Genomic DNA, 16576 nt, shown 5'->3' with positions numbered 1-16576 from the left:
GGATTTTCATACTTAAAAATGGTGTTGGTTTATGTTTTTTTTAAAAAATCGATCCTATCTGGTCCCCATGAAAGATAATTCCTGATGCTGGGGCTAGGCACGTGGAGGTTGTCAGAAGGTCAATTCTCCCCCGCAACCCAAACAGAAAAAAAGGATGCCAAAATGAGATTTGAGGTAGAATTTCATGCTTAAAAAGGTGCTGATTGCTATTTTTTTAAAAGCGACCATAGCCAATGCCTGGGGTAGGAAATTCCTGATTCCAGGGTCTGGGACTCAAATTGGTAGGAAGCCAATTCTCCCCCCAACCTGAATGCAGAAATGGTCATCAGAATGACATGAGGCAAAATTTCATGCTTAAAAATGGTGCTGTTCCTGTTTTTTTAAATAGCAATAGCACTTAGACTTATATACCACTTCGTAGTGCTTTAAAGCCTTCTCTAAGTGGTTTACAGAGTCAGCCTATTGCCCCCAACAATCTGGGTCCTCATTTTACTGATCTTGGAAAGCTGAGTCAACCTTGAGCCATTCAAAATCAAACTGCCGGCAGTTGGCAGAATTAGCCCAACACTCACTCGCTTGCTTGACGCTCGCCCCACCCATCCGAGCATCTATGCCTTTGCCACGTGGCCTAGCCCCCAGCTACACACCTTGCTAGTCGCCTCTGCACCTCTCCTGCCCTGCTCAGCTCATCAAAGGTAAGTAAGCATTGCTCGCCCTGGGTCGGGGGCCGGGATCCCAGGGATGCACCATTCCATGAGGCCCTGGAGCCACCGCCCTCTCACCACCCCACCCTCCCTCCCTATAGCCCTGGCCCTAGCCTTGTTTCCTCCCCCCCCAACTGCCTCTTTCAGCAGCTTACCTTCCATGGTGGATGGTCCAGAGGGCAAGCTGAAATTACTTATGTTTGCTTTTTTTTAAAACTAACCATGCCTTGATACCTGGAGAAGAAAATGCTCTGAAACCCATTGGTGATGTCCATTTTGCTCTGAGAGTGAATTTGCCACCCAAGTGGGATTGTCTCATGTATTTTACCAAGAAAAATAGAAAAGATAGTCTCAAAAACATAAGCTTATCCATGGACTCCGAATCTGTTGGATATGTCCATTTTGCTCTCCAAATGCATGGAGACCTAATCCTAATTCCAGACAGATTCCCTCCCCCCCACTATGGCATTTTCCCATGTATTTTATCAGGAAACGTAGACAATGAAGGTTTGAAAAGTCAGTGCCCTCATAAGCATAACCATGTGCTCTGAATCTATTGGCGATGCCCATTTTCCTCCCCAACTTCATAGAACACTAACTTGGTTCGTAAGTGGAGTTGCTCCCCAATGGGAATTTCCCATGTATTTCCCCATGGAACATAGATAAGGTAGGCTCGAAAAATCAGTGCCCTGCTAAGTGTAATCATGAACTCTGTATCTATTGGTGATGTCCATTTTGCTGTCTGAATTGTTCTGACTGAGGCTTCCCAAGAACATGAAACAAACTCCTTGTCCTGACAAAAAACCCTTTTATTAATTTACTGTGAATTCTTCTCATTCACAGAAAAATGCTGTTTTTTGCCATTTTTACAAATTGAGCCTTAGAAGCCAATTTTTTAAAACCTAAAATGCAGAAACGGAGACTGGGATGAGATTCAGGGTGAAATTTCATGCTTAAAAACATTGCTTCAAGTTTTCAAAAATCAAGTGTTTTTGGTGCCCAAAGAGAAAAAAAATGTAATGACTGGGTCAGGAAAATGGGTGCCTTGGAAAACAATTTTTTTTGTGAACCCAAATGCAGAAATGGAGGCTGGAACAAGATTTTGGATGAAATTTCATGCTTAAAAATGGTGTTGGTTGCTGTTTTTAAAAACTGAGTGTTTTTGGTAAGTGCAGATGGAAAATCATGATGCGTCCATGAGGAACACGGGTGCCTTGGAAGCCAAATGGAAAAAGGGATGCTTGGAACCAGATTTGGGGTGGAATTTCATGCTTTAAAATGGGTTGCTTGATGTTTTTAAAAATTGAGCATTATTGGTGCCTGCGGAGGAAAAATTGTGATGCCATGGGTCAGGGACATGGGAGCCTTGGAAGCCAAATCTTTTTAAAACCCAAATTCAAAAATGGATGGTGGGACAAGATTTGGTATAAATATAGCCCTGGTTTGAGTACCACTGCTTTTTGCAAAAAATGAAAACCAGCATATGAAATTTGTGGAGGATTTCAGTGCAATTGTATATTTCCGTTGTTATGTGTAAAAGCATCTGCAAATGGCTTGGGAGAGGCAAATGAGACATTTTGGCATCACTGGATGCCACTGCCTACATATTTATTACTTGTGTTTGCAGGGCTATTAACAAAAGTTTTATTCATTTTCTATGTGAGCCTGAAAAAGAAGCATGGCTGCTTAAAAAAAGCAAGTTATTCAGGGTAATAAAACTCTTAAATCTGCATCACCAGGCGGACTCAATAAACTGGCAATTTCCTTGGCAGGGAGGAGGAACATGTCAGCCTTCCCTAAAACCGTTTCCAATAATTTGCCAGCCATTCTTTTCAGCTACAAGGATAGCTGTGCCCCTAAGCCAACTCTACAAGTTATGACTCGATATTGTATTGCCAGCAAACCATAAAGCTTAGAATGAATCCTGATGATGATGATGAGTCCCTTTACCAGCAGAGGGCAAACTTTGCTTCTCTTTCTCTCTTTCTCTCTTTTTCTCTTTCTCCCTTCCTCCCTCCCCTCTCATGTAAATATATGGACAGGTTAGTCTAGATCAGGGCTGTCAAACTCGCAGTCCATGGGCCTGATGCGTCGCGCACTGGCCACACCTACATCGGGTTAAATCATGAGGGGAGAAGTCACATATCCAGAGGTGGGTTGCCAATTTTTTTACTACCGGTTTGGGCATGCTCACGCATGCGTGTGACACTTCTGCACATGCGCGGAAGTGTCAGGTGGGTGGGCGGAGCCTCCCACTGCTGCTACTACCGGTTTGCCTGATCTGGGCCTAACCGGCAGCAACCCACCTCTGAATATGGCACGTGATGCTGCCGTGACGATGCAAGTTTCACACTCCTGGTCTAGGTGAAGGCAATCCTTCAGAATTAGTTAGAAGTCATAAAAACTCATGTAAGGAAACTTGCCCTTAATTGTAGAAAATTATGATATAATCTCAAAGGGCAGGATTTGTTCTCTGTCATCCCATACAGCATTAACAATTGATTTAAGTTCCAGGACAATGGAAAAATACGCCAATGAGTAATGGGCTAGGGTTAGGGTTCCTTTCAATTAGATTATTTTTCAGTACGTATTCTCTTCAGCTTTATCCTTCACAGTAAACTGAAATTATATATATATATATATATATATATATATATATATATATATATATATATATATATATATATATATATATATATATATATATATATATATATATATATATATATATATATATATAGGGTTTCTGTCTGGATGGTCTCTTGTGACGAGCCGAAGACAGAGAGTGGAAGTGTGACCTTCCTCCCATATTTGGGCATACCAGGGGTTGTGACTTTAAATATATACCTTTCACCCTGGCCTCGCTGATAAGGAGTCAAGCCCTGTAGCTCAATGGTTAACACATCTGCCTTAGAGGCAATAGAGCACAGGTTCGATTCCCAGTAAGGGTGTGGCTAGCTGATGAGAGCTAAATAGCTTGAAATAGATCTATACTAGTCTCCCTTTATTTATTTATCAGCATAAATAAAAAAACACAAATATAACAAAGGCAACAGTAAAAATATTGGGTTTCTGTCGTGATGGACTCTTGTGACGAGCCGAAGGACAGATGATGGAAGCAGTTAGCTTCCTCCCATAATTGGGGCTTACCAGGGGTTGTAAAAAATCTAATATATATATATATATATATATATATATATATATATATATATATATATATATATATATATATATATATATATATATATATATATATAGTGACCAGACGTCCCGATTTCAGCGTGACTCTAACTTTTTCAATTTTCCCAATCATCCAATTAATCAATGCCTATAAGGTGACCAGACGTCCCTATTTCAGCGTGACAATCATGCTTTATAACAATTTGTCCCATTTCCCGCCGTGTTTTAAAAAATTTTCTGGCTTCATGTTGACAGCCCAGTGGATTTGCTTAAGAAATCCTAACTGGGGCAAGACAAAAGACACCCTGTCTAATCCCTCTCTCTGTCTCAGTACTGTCATTGAAGATATTAAAACGTTAAAGCAACAAAACGGACCTCCCCCCCCCCTGCGCCGCTTTTACCTCATTTTATAAGGAAAAAATGATCTAGTACCATAGAGCTGCAGGAAATGGCTAGAGAAATCGCTAGTGTTACTTCCTGGATTTTCCGGAGGGGAGGGGCACAGAGGTTGGAGGTCTGCTCCAAAAAATGGTGGCAAAGTTTCTTTGAAAAATATTTCCCTGACTAATTTCACCATTTCAATTTGTTCAGTTCTTTGTATTAACATCTACATCATTCTGGGTTTACTTGGAGTGCAAGCCTGCTGGTAAGTGGGTTTTTTTCTTTTATTTTTTAATGTATTTTAAAATAATATTTTATTTATTGTGCTTTGGATTTATTAAAATAGTTTTATTCTGTGTGGATTTAAGTTAAGAACTCCCTGTTATTAAGCTTTCCTCAATTAATCTCTGAGTAGATTCCCACCAACTTCAAGATCCCAAGGGCACATCTTGGAAGCTACACCTTTGCTTAGTTTATAGATGATGCCTTTCCTTAAATATGAAAATAAATACATTTATTGTTCAAATGTGTACATCTCAATAGAAATGACCCTCAGGGGTGACAACAATCCACTAAAATAATAATATAAAACAGTAATTACAAAAACAGGAGCAACTGTTATGAAAATTATTATTAAAAAATAAAGAATAAAAATGGAGTTATTAAGTATATTAATTGCAGCAACCACAATACAATACCTCGGTCCTTCTTTTCATTAAACTAGACATACCCAATTCCAAGGAATTAAAAGACGCTTGCTCCTGGGGAGGAAAGCTATGGCAAATCTAGACAGCATCCTAAAAAGCAAGGTGACCAGATTTTCAGTAAAGAGGGACACCTTTGACTGGGGGTGGGGGCTTGATTAAAAATTTTATACGGCGCAACAAAAATTTTCATACAACGCAAAAGTAGTATTGTAATTTTTTTTTTATTTCAACATAACTACAATTTACAAATATAAATTGTAACTGTTGTGAAACATCAAATTTTGATCACGTGACCATGAGGATGCTGCAACGGTCGCTAAGTGTGAAAATGATCGCTAAGTGTGAAAAATGGTCATCAGTCACTTTTTTCAATGCCATTGTAACTTTGGTCACTAAGCCCATTTTACCACCTTTCTTGCCACAGTTCTTAAGTGAATAACTGCAGCTGGTATTTTGTATTTTGTATTTTGGATAGAATCTTTTTTTAAATTTGTCTAAGACAATTTTAAAAAAGGATTCTATCCAAAATAAATTTAAGTGAAACCATTTTTAAAAATTCTATGCACAATGCTTTGAAATATATTGTGCATAGAATTTTTAAAAATAGTTTTACTTCAATTTATTCTGTGTGGATTCTTTTTTTAAATTGTCTTAGACTATTTAAAAAAAGATTCTATCCAAAATACAAAATACCAGCTACAGTTATTCACTTAAGAATTGTGGCAAGAAAGGTGGTATAGTGACCAAAGTTACAATGGCATTGAAAAAAGTGACTGATGACCATTTTTCACACTTAGCGATCATTTTCACACTTAGCGACCGTTGCAGCATCCTCATGGTCACGTGATCAAAATTTGATGTTTCACAACAGTTACAATTTATATTTGTAAATTGTAGTTATGTTGAAATAAAAAAATTACAATACTATTTTTGCGTTGTATGAAAATTTTTGTTGCTCCGTATAAAATTTTTAATCAAGCCCCCCCCCCCCAGTCAAAGGTGTCCCTCTTTACCAATCTGAAAATCTGGTCACTATATATACACATACATACATACATACATACATACATACATACATACATACATATATACATACATACGAAAAACCACTCACACATCATCACAAAATCTTCAGAACTGTAAAGCCTACAAACTTGAAGTTCGGCATGTATGTTCTTCTTGGCTTCTAGGTACTCGCTAAGAAAGGATTTTTCGAAATGACCATCAGATCATCAATATTCCTCATACAGTATATTAACATGTGTCAATGCTAAGGAATTAGACCAGTGATGCCTAACCTTTTTCTAAAGGTGTGCCAAAACTGTGTGTGCATGCATGACAGCGTGCATGCCCACCCACCTGTGCATGCGTGAACGACAACCCCACCACCCATGCGCGAGTGACCCCTTGTGTATATGGGGATTTTCACCTCCTCAGGCTCCGGAGGCTTTCCTGAAGCCTGGGGAGGGCGAAGAAGGCCTCCCCTGGCCCTCTGGAGGCCTTCCCTGGCCCTTCAGGAAAGCCTGGGAAGCCTGGGGAGGGCAAAAAACAGACCAAATGAGCCAATCGGAAGTTTGACCCGTTGAGCCTGTTTTTCGCCCTCTCTAGACTCCGGAGGCTTTCCTAAAGCCTAGAGAGGGTGAAAATGGCCTGTCCCAGCCTTTTGGAAGGCTGAAAATCAGTTGGTTGGCGCATGCATGTGGGCTGAAGCTGAGGGCTGCCAAGGGCTGCCGTGCTGATAAATATGGCTCCGCATGCCAGCTGCGGCACACGTGCCATAGGTTCACCATCACAGAGTTAGACGTTCTACTCCTCCTCCCCACCTAAAAGGAACTCTGCTCCAACTGCCAGTTGCCTTATAAGGGTGTGGACCAGAATGTGATTCATCAGGCCTGCAGTGTGGCCCGATCACCTGGTTTCATAGTGAAGCACGGGTATCCAGTTAGTGAAGCAATAATGAGCTATCACCGATTCTTAGGAATATTGTAAGACAAATATCTTAAGGTTGCATATGGAGTAAGAGAATGTTGAAATAAGTAGAAAGGATCGGAATCTACTTTAACAAACAGCCAGGAGGCTGATGGGCAGGAACTATTAGCACTACCATTAGGAAAAGTAATCGGGCAAAACAGCTGGAGGTGGAGAATGACCGGGAGATCTGAAGCAGAGAGACGTCAGCTGAACAGGCAGCCTTGGGCTCCCTAAACTGCTACTCTGTCACCAATGTTGACGAAAGATTTAATTGCCAGCTATATCTGGGTGGCAAGTGCCATCTCATCGAGAAAGCAAAACATCTTTGGCCAGTCCTATTGTTGGACTTAGCAGGAATGACTAATGGACTTCTGGCTGACATTTCATGGGAATAGCATAACACAAAGCTTATTCTTAGAGGAATAGCAAAGATATGTGGTATTTAAAGCTGCTGGAGTCTCTGCAATCCATACTGCCTTAATAACAATGACTCAGGTAGAACAACAACAATGACTATTAAAAATAAATCTTGACATTTATCTGTCGCTAAAAACATTTTAATAGTATACTGGAATCAAATCTTATAGTAAAAAATGTACTCTAGAATCAAAGCTAACTTAATGAACTTACTTTTGAACAGGCACACAATTGCAATTTTATTTCATAATATATATCAAAACTAAAGTATGACTAATGACATTTAAATATTTGACAATAATACAACACTAAACATGGATGACATCTGAAGTTTAAGGCTCTTTAATGCCCCCCCCATGGTATGTTACATGTATTTTGTACTTTATTAAACATCAAGTTATATGAAGGCCCAAAGTACCAAAAACAGGTAATTGCATTTCAGGTATCTTTATCAAAACTGATATAAAAGGCTGATGGGGAAACATGTACAGAACTGAAGTTAACTTTCTACTGTAGTACCATAATTCTGCTGGTGCGACTTGCATCTTTACATGCAATATAATCATGCATGTGTCATGATGTGTAATTGGGCTTACAGAGGTATTATTATAGGATTGAAATCCTGCCTCAGCCATAGAAATGCTTTCTCATTCCAATTTATCTGCTCTGCTTTTGCTGTGGGGAACATTTGGAAGGAGTACGGTATATGCTATTTTGAACTCCTGGAGGAAAAACAAGATATATAGATCCAACAAAAATTAAATAAGCTGCACAACCAGCTTATCACTCATGTATTTTAACAATTGCACCAATGTACAATAGCAATTTTATGGTCAACTTTAAGGTTCCCCCCCAGCAGTGTTGGTGTCACAACCAAATTATACCTAGATGAAAGAAATTAGAACTCCTACTCCAAAACTGGATACTTTGGAGGTAGTGAAGTTGAATAATATTGGAAATGGTATCAAGCATGAGGTTAAGAAAAACTTAGGAATAATGACTTGTTCTCATGAGAGGATCCTTGTTGGGTGTTATGCATAGACACTAAGAGATGTTCAGTTTAAAATACATACTCATACTCCGCAGAGTGAGATCCAGTGGTGGGATTCAAATAATTTAACAACCAGTTCTCTGCCCTAATGATTTCTTCCAACAACCAGTTCACCAAAATGCTCAGAAAGTTCTCCTGAAGGGGTGCGAACTGGCTGAGTCCCACCACTGGTGAGATCCCATATTTGCTTTTGGGAACATCTTCAGTAGGCTAGGCTAGAGTATATATTAGAAGAGGTGGCTTGTTGTAAAGTGCACTGGACACCTAATCACAACTACAAGAACAGACTTTGCTTCCCCCTGTCATCTCTAGCATGGAAGAAAGGTAAACTTCTCTTCTTGCTTCTATCATGTTTTTCATTATTATTATTTTAAAGAAACCTCTCCTTTTTCCTTAATTCTTAGACCAATTTTATTGTATTTATTTTGTGCAATGACAATAAAGACTATACTATACTAATTCTTCTTAAATACTGACAGTTCCAGAATCCTCTCTGCTTCTGTCTTTCTCCAGTTAAAGTTCCATCAGTTCAGTGCTGTTGAGGAAGGCTAACAAAGCAGAACTGCCATTTCCGCAATTTTGTATGCTTTGTTAAAATCCCACAAGTTCTACTACATGTGGGGGGGGAATTGCATCTGTTTGTGATCAACTTGCCAGCATTTACATGACCGCTGTGGCTGTTCTGCAGTTTGCTGGAAGTAAGCTTTTTGAACCCCACTGCACATCTTTTTGGGGGAGCAGGCGGAAGGAAGCTTCATATGTAATTCTTGACCTTTGCTTTCCTACTGAAGAGCACAAACACCGTGCTGTATCTATTGATCGAAACCACAACAGAAGGAATGACACAGGGGATCAGTAGGCTGGCAGCTATGCTCGTCACTCGGAATGTTTGTACATGCAACTATAGTGATGTGATTGGCTCATAGCTATATATACTAAAAGATTGGGAATAGGGACAAAGTAGGTGTGTACTTTTGCCTGTATAGAATTCTGACATATCTGTCTATCAGCATCCAGATATTTTTAACAGGCATGCTCGACATGACATTGTTAGTGTGTGAAGTAAGACAATACATGATATTGTTCTGACTGAGGCTTTCCAAGAGCATGAAACAAATTCCTTGTCCTGACAAAAAACCCTTTTATTAATTTACTGTGAATTCTGCTCATTCTCATCCAGCAAAGTCTTTCAAAGGAGGATTTACAGTCACAGACCTTATCTGGCTTGGAGAGTTGACAGGCCAATATCTGCAAAACTTGGCAAGGAATCTCAGAGAGTCACAAACAAATTAAGCCAACTAATTGTCTCCTGCAAACTCCACTCCCCTTTTATTTCCTCTGCGAGGGGCCATTCATCATCCACCTGTGGCCTTACTTCCAAGTCAACCCCTGTTCTTTCACTGTTCCCTTCGTCTGGCAACTCTGTGCATGTGCACACTGGTAACAGGATCCAGCTGTTCATCTGCCTCCCTGATGTCTGACTATGAAGGCAGCTGAAAACTGGCATACAGCTCTGGCCCCCTCTCTGCCTCTGACCCAGGACCCTTATCAGAGCCTTCCCCAGACTCCAGGACTGGCCCATGTTTCTCCCTAACCTCCTCACTGTACAAATCTGCTGTCAGCTCTGCTGGCCACTGGTGGGCCACAACAGATATATTTTGACTGCTTCATTTGTACATCTTCTCCCAAAGAATTCAGTCAAACACTTTGCATGTAGGAAGCTTCCTAAAGGCTATGCATGGCCATTTTGGTGAAGGGGGCAGGGTTTTGGGAGGCATATCTGTTACAGAAAGGGATATTCGTTAAAGCCATCGCATAACAAATAAAAACAATGCATAACAAATACTTTGGCCACCTAATGAGAAGGAAGGACTCACTGGAGAAGAGCCTAATGCGGGGAGCGATTAAGGGCAAAAGAAGAAGGGGATGACAGAGAATGAGGTGGCTGGATGGAGTCAGTGAAGCAGTCGGCGTGAGCTTGAGTGGACTCCAGAGGATGGTAGAGGACAGGAAGACCTGGAGGAACGTTGTCCATGGAGTCTCGGGTTGGACATGACTTTGCAACTAACAGCAGAGCCTCCCAAACAACCTGATTCCAAGTTGGGGGTAGTTATTGTTTGTAGATGGTCTCTGAATTAGTCATGAATCTTCACTTTCAAAACTAGATGGGTATAATCCTCAGCTTGTGACCAAAATTGGGACCAGAATTTTGGTTGCTAAGTGATGCAGCTGTTAAGTGACTCATCACATCACTGGGCCTGATTTTATGGCCATTTTCATAATTGTTAAGTGAATGATGTGGTCAGCTTTTCCCTTTGCTTGTCATAGGCTGGCTGGGAAGGTCGCAAACTATGATCATGTTGCCACAGGATGCAGCGACTGTGTTAATTTCAACCAGCTGCCAAGCACCCAAAACTCTGACAATGGGTTGTAAGCCAATTTTCTCAGTGGTGTCATAACTTTGAACTGTTGTTAAACAAACGATCGTAACCTGAGGACTATCTGTATGCTCGATTTCAAAAAGCGTTTCTCTTTGACTTCTGCCCGTGTTCCAAGCATCACTGTGAGCGACAGCAGGGTTGAGAGATTGTGCTGACCAGTTTTGTTGCTATTGAACATTTGTACTCAAAAAAGCTGGCATGATTTGATACTCTGTGCCACTGCTTTATCTTGCCACAGTATTCTCAAGTGGCAAACATGTATCTCGTTCCATTTGCACATCGTTATTAGCAATTCTGAGCTCATCAAAATATGGGTCTGAAACTGTTCAGATTGCATTAACTCATATCACTCCAGTATTTTACTGTCCAAAATAATATTTCTTACAGTCAAAAAAAATTGTTTATAAGAAGTACAAAAACCGAAAGTGTTTTTACTCATAACATGCTAAAAAGGCCAATGAATATTTTGTCCATTAGATGGCAAATGCTGGCTACGTAACGAGATTACCAGCAAAGTGAGGGTAGATTGTAAACGATAACAATGTAAAAAAGAGATGATGTAAATGGTTTGTGATTCCTGGTGATCTTGTCTCAAAAATGTTGGATCCCAGGACTTTCAGGGCAAGCAGAACATTCTGGGGTTGGGGTTTTTTTTGCACTCAGAGTTGTCTTAAGCATGCATTTGAAAGAGAAAGCTGAAAATGCAAGAAAAGGTTAAAAAAAAAGTAAAAGAAAAATAGAAACAGAAGAAAAAAGATACAAAGAAGTAGCTTCCAATCTTTTTATAGTAGTTATAAGTATAATTATATATTTACCTCTTACTTTGTGGTTACAAGGTAATCTCTCTCTTCTTCCTATTTCCAACAGAAAGAATGCCACAGAGAGGAGGGGGTGAAGCTATTTTCCAAAGCACCTGAAGGCCAGACGAGGAATAATGGATGGAAACTGAACAAGGAGAGATTCAACCTGGAATCAAGGAGAAATTTTCTGTGAGGGAGAGCAATCAACCAATGGAATAGCTTCCTTTGGAAGTTGTGGCAGCTTTATCACTGGAAGCTTTCAAGAAGAGACTGGACTACCATCTGTCAGAAATGGTGTAGGGTTTCCTGCTTGGGCGGTGTGTGTGTGTTGGACTAGATGACTTACAGTATAAAGTCCCTTCCAACTCTGTTAATCTGAAATTCCTTTCTTCCTTCTGAAGTTGTGGGAGCTTCATCACTGGAAGCATTCAAGAGAGACTGGACTGCCATCTGTCAGAAATGCTGTAGGGTATCCTGCTTGGGTAGGGGTTTGGATTAAATGACCTACAAGGTCCCTTCCAACTCTGTTAATCTGTTTCCATAACTCATCCTGTCTCATCACCAAATCCATAACACATACGTTCATAAAGGGTTTCCAGTCAATAGTAAATGTAGATGTTGTCTTTTCTTTCATCAAATAAATTAATTTAGCCATCTCAGCTAGTTCCTTACTCAGACGTCTGGCTATTACAGCATCCCAGTGGTCATGTGATGGTGATTTCCGATGTTCCCTGCTAACTTCTCACAATGTGGAAGTTAGCAGGAAGTTGGAAATTGTGGTCATGTGGGGCCTTTGTTTAACAACCCACACGCTCCTCACCTAATGATGGTCCAAGGTCATCCAGCCAGCTTTGTGCCTGAGGGAGGATTAGAACTCTTATTCTCCTGGCTTACATCCTGGTAACTTAACCACTACATCAAACTGGCTTTCCTGTGTTACCTAGTGACTGTCTTATTTCCTACAAAGCAATGAACAGAGCATCTCCAGACTTCATCCCAGGGCATTTCCATGACCATTCAAGACTAATTTCTCTTTGAGAAATTCAAGACTAAAATTCAAGACTAATTTCTCTTTGAGCATCTAAAAATGTTTATGGAAGCTGAATCCATTCTATCAATTAATTCCATTTGCAAGAGTGACTTAGAATTTTTAAAACATCCTTTCAAAAGAGAACAAAAGTACTTGGTTCCAAAGATTACTTGGTGTCATTCTTTTGAGTGGTTTACTCTTTTTAATAAATTGTTTTTATCTTCACTTTTACAAAACCCAGTTCCTTGACTTTAAATACCTTTTACTTCAGCTCCTCAGATAAATCAGGGGAATTGTATCTTTTGAACATTCTTCTTTTGTTGTGTTCACAATTGAAAATAGGCAACTAAAATTATATGATAAAACAATAACTGCTCCAAGAAAGGAATATGAATGTGTTTTTTTTCTGAGAATGTGTGCATAATTAATTAAAATGACCATACAGAGCCTGCCCGGAGCACCCGATACCGTTCCATTACTGTACTCCAGGGGGCCTACCTGCTCACTCGAGATCCTTACCGTTTTTTTAAGGCTTCCGTGCTTCGGCATGGCATGCACAGCGCCTGTACGACGCTCCGCGAAGCAGCTGGAGCGTCGCGGAGGCTCACAGAGGCGCTAAGACTCATGCGCACACTGCGCACGTCCATGTAGATGTCTCCAATCGCCAGGCCTGTTCCAATCGTACATATTTAAGAATGCTGACAATATAATTCAGGTTATCCCTTTCAATTTCGCCAAACAGGTTTTTTTTTGGGGGGGGGGGGGCAAAGATGTTAGCAGGATAGAGAGACTGGGAGCATGGAGGGCAAGAGACAGTAAAATATTGTTATTAACTTAGGGTATTAATGAGGGAAGGATCTAGGTCTGTGATGGCGAATCTACGGCATGGGTGCCACAATGGCACGCAGAGCCATATCTGCTGGCATGTGAGCTGTCAGCTCCAGCGCACACGTGTGCACCAGCCAGCTGATCTTTGGCCTTCCAGAGGGCCAGTGGAGGCTGTTTTCACCCTCCTCAGGCTTCAGGAAAGGCTCTGGAGCCAGGGGAGGGTGAAAAATGGGCTGATTGGGCCAACCCGAAGTTCGGAAACAATCTGCTTTCAGCTTCCAGAGGGCATCTGGAGGGCCGTGGGAGGTTGTTTTTGGAAATGAATTTCTGGTTGTCCATGCACGCATGGGGGAGGAGTTTTCGCCCTCCCCAGGCTCTGGAGGCTTTCCTGAAGCCTGGGGAGGATGAAAACTCCTCCCCCATGTGGGGTGGTGGTGGTGGTCATGCATGCATGTGCAGGGGGTTGTGCATGCATGCACGGGTGTGTGTGTGTCATGCACACATGTGCAGGTGGGCGGGCACATTGCATTGCGGGTGTGGGGCACACGGACACATGCTATCGCGCACGTATACACAATTTTGGCATGTGTTTACAAAAAGGTTTGCCATCACTGATCTAGGTTATGGGAACTTTTTGAGAAAGCACCCACTATTTTGTGCTATTTTTCAACACCCTTCACCTTCAGGAGTTACATGAAAGACCGATGGAATTTGATCAGTGATGGGTTGCAGGAGGTACGCCCTGGTACGGGCTTACTGGAGCCTGCCTGGAGCACTGGGTACCATTCTGGTACTCCAGACGGCCCACCCATCCGCCCGAGCTTACCTGTCCTTTAAGCCTTTGGCGCTTCCGCGCACCGCCGAGCCGCTGGAGCATTGCGGAGGCTTGTGGAAGCGTCATAGGCAAGTATGACGCATGACCACGCACCACACGTGTCCATGTGGGTGATGCTGGGGCCGTTCCAACCATACCAGTTGGAACGGAATCCGGAACCCACCACTGAATTTGATACAAGAGACTGAAAGAGGAAAGAAGTACAGAATGAATGGGAAATGAGGAAAGTTAGAATCGGTAGAGATAAAACGCTTTGGAAAAAGCAATCGATTCATTTTTATGCTTCCCTCATTTCCACTTTCCCTCAGACCAGGTTCTGTGTGTCATGCTGGAAGTGTGGAGAGGGTGTACACTGCATAGGGACACCTGTCTTCCGAATGCAAAACTTAGGACTTCCTCTAGTCTTCACCCCTTCCTCATTCTGCTTCACCTCCTGTCCACGCTACCAACTGAGGCCATGCACAGCCTTCACCTCACCTCACCTCAACCAACCCTCCGCCTCCTCAGCTGGTTCCCGCCCTCCATGTCCCCCCTCCCTTGCCTCATGCCCTCCCTAGCTCTCCTCGCCTTACCTTGCGCCCCGCCCTCTTTGACGCCTCCCACCCCCACCAACCCACCCATAGCAATGCTCTAGTTTTTTTCCCCCTTGACTCTCCCGCGCCCCCTCGTCATTCGCAGCCCACTCCTCGCCCTCCGCCCCTCGCAGCATCCACCCGGGCTCTTTCCTTCCACGCCTCCAGCCTCTCCATCCCAGGAGCCTGGCGCCTCTGGGCCAAGATTGGTTGCTCGCAGGGGCCGGAGGAGAGATGGAGCCGAGGAACGCGGCGGGCTGCGGGCGCCCGTGATTCCCTCGCCGCTTTTCAGAGGGGCCGAACGGAGAAACTGCCGGCCGAGCGGAGCCACCTGCTCGCCCGGCGCCAGCCAGTCAGCCTACCAACCAGCCAGCCAGCCAGCCAGCCATGCCTGCCGACAGTAACGAGCCCGACTGTCTCCTCCGCTACCAGGTGAGCGCTTGCAGGTCTCGGGGAGGAGGAGGAGGACGGATACGGCAGCGGAGGGGGAAGATGGGCGTGCAGGGAGTGCGGGTCGCGGATTCTTACAGGCGCCTCTTGCAAGGTCACCTTCGCACGGCTCAGAGTCCCGAGCGGGGACGGGGGACGAGGTGTCTCACGCGGCCGCCGCATGCTTTTGGGGCTTTTATTTGGGTTTTGCCGGGAGGGCTTCTGGGTGGAAGGAATTACGGCTTACTGCGGCAGTGTTGCCTATGGCGGGGGCGGGGAGGGGGGCAGAGAAGGACGATCGCGTGGCTGCCTCTCTCCCCCCACCCCGGTTTGATTGAATTGAGCGGATGGGAATGGAGATGCACCCCGAGGAAGCCTCCGGCTCCCTCCTTTCCCTGGAAGTGGGGCTAAGCGCAGGTACTGCTAGGAACCCGGCTGCGCGCTTTGGTGTGCCGAAGGAAAGCCTGGCATATCGGGAACAGAATTCAAAAATAGTTCGGAGGAGTGTCCTGCTTTAGACAGAAGTAACAGATGAACAGAGTTAGAAGGGACCTTGCAGGTCATCAAGTCCAACCCCCTGCCCAAGCAGGAGACCCTACATCTGCCTCTACCTACGGCACTGGTCGTCTGCCTCTAGGAACCATCTCTAGAGTTTCTTTTCTCCTTTCTCGTCTCCTCTTTTTACTATTGGGCTCTGCGGATTATGATGGTTTTAGGAGCCGCAGCTGCAGCTTTCAGGATCCCGAGGCCCCATTTTCAACAACTCTCCCACAACCTGCGCATTATAAACAGCTTTTTAAAAGAAGGAGGCATCCTAAAACAGGCTGTGTCTTTTTTTCACTGGTTGATCTGAACCGATGGGATGTAGGACAGGTGTTGCTTGCAAAAAGATGCCAAGAGGTTATATGCAACTTGCAACTCAGCTGATGCAGCACACTCACCTGTTGGGATTCACCTAGGGCCTAGGCAACTACCCTTCACAAATGTATCTCTACAGAGCTTTTTAATTATTATTTTTCTCTCCAAAGAAGGCTCTTGAGTGATTTCTTTGCACTGTGGATTGTTTATATATGGTAATGGGAGGGAAAAGATTTAGAAAATTTGAAGAGTTTGTATTCAGTGGACGAATTAAAAATTAACAGTGACAAAGCCATTTATCTCAGACTATGGAGGTGCTCTGTTTTTATTACAATACAATTGGATAGACACACATATAAAACAGTGAGATAA

Source organism: Thamnophis elegans, chromosome 2 (assembly GCF_009769535.1).
Source record: "Thamnophis elegans isolate rThaEle1 chromosome 2, rThaEle1.pri, whole genome shotgun sequence".
Classification (NCBI taxonomy): domain Eukaryota; kingdom Metazoa; phylum Chordata; class Lepidosauria; order Squamata; family Colubridae; genus Thamnophis; species Thamnophis elegans.
Note: the sequence above shows the minus strand (reverse complement) of the source record.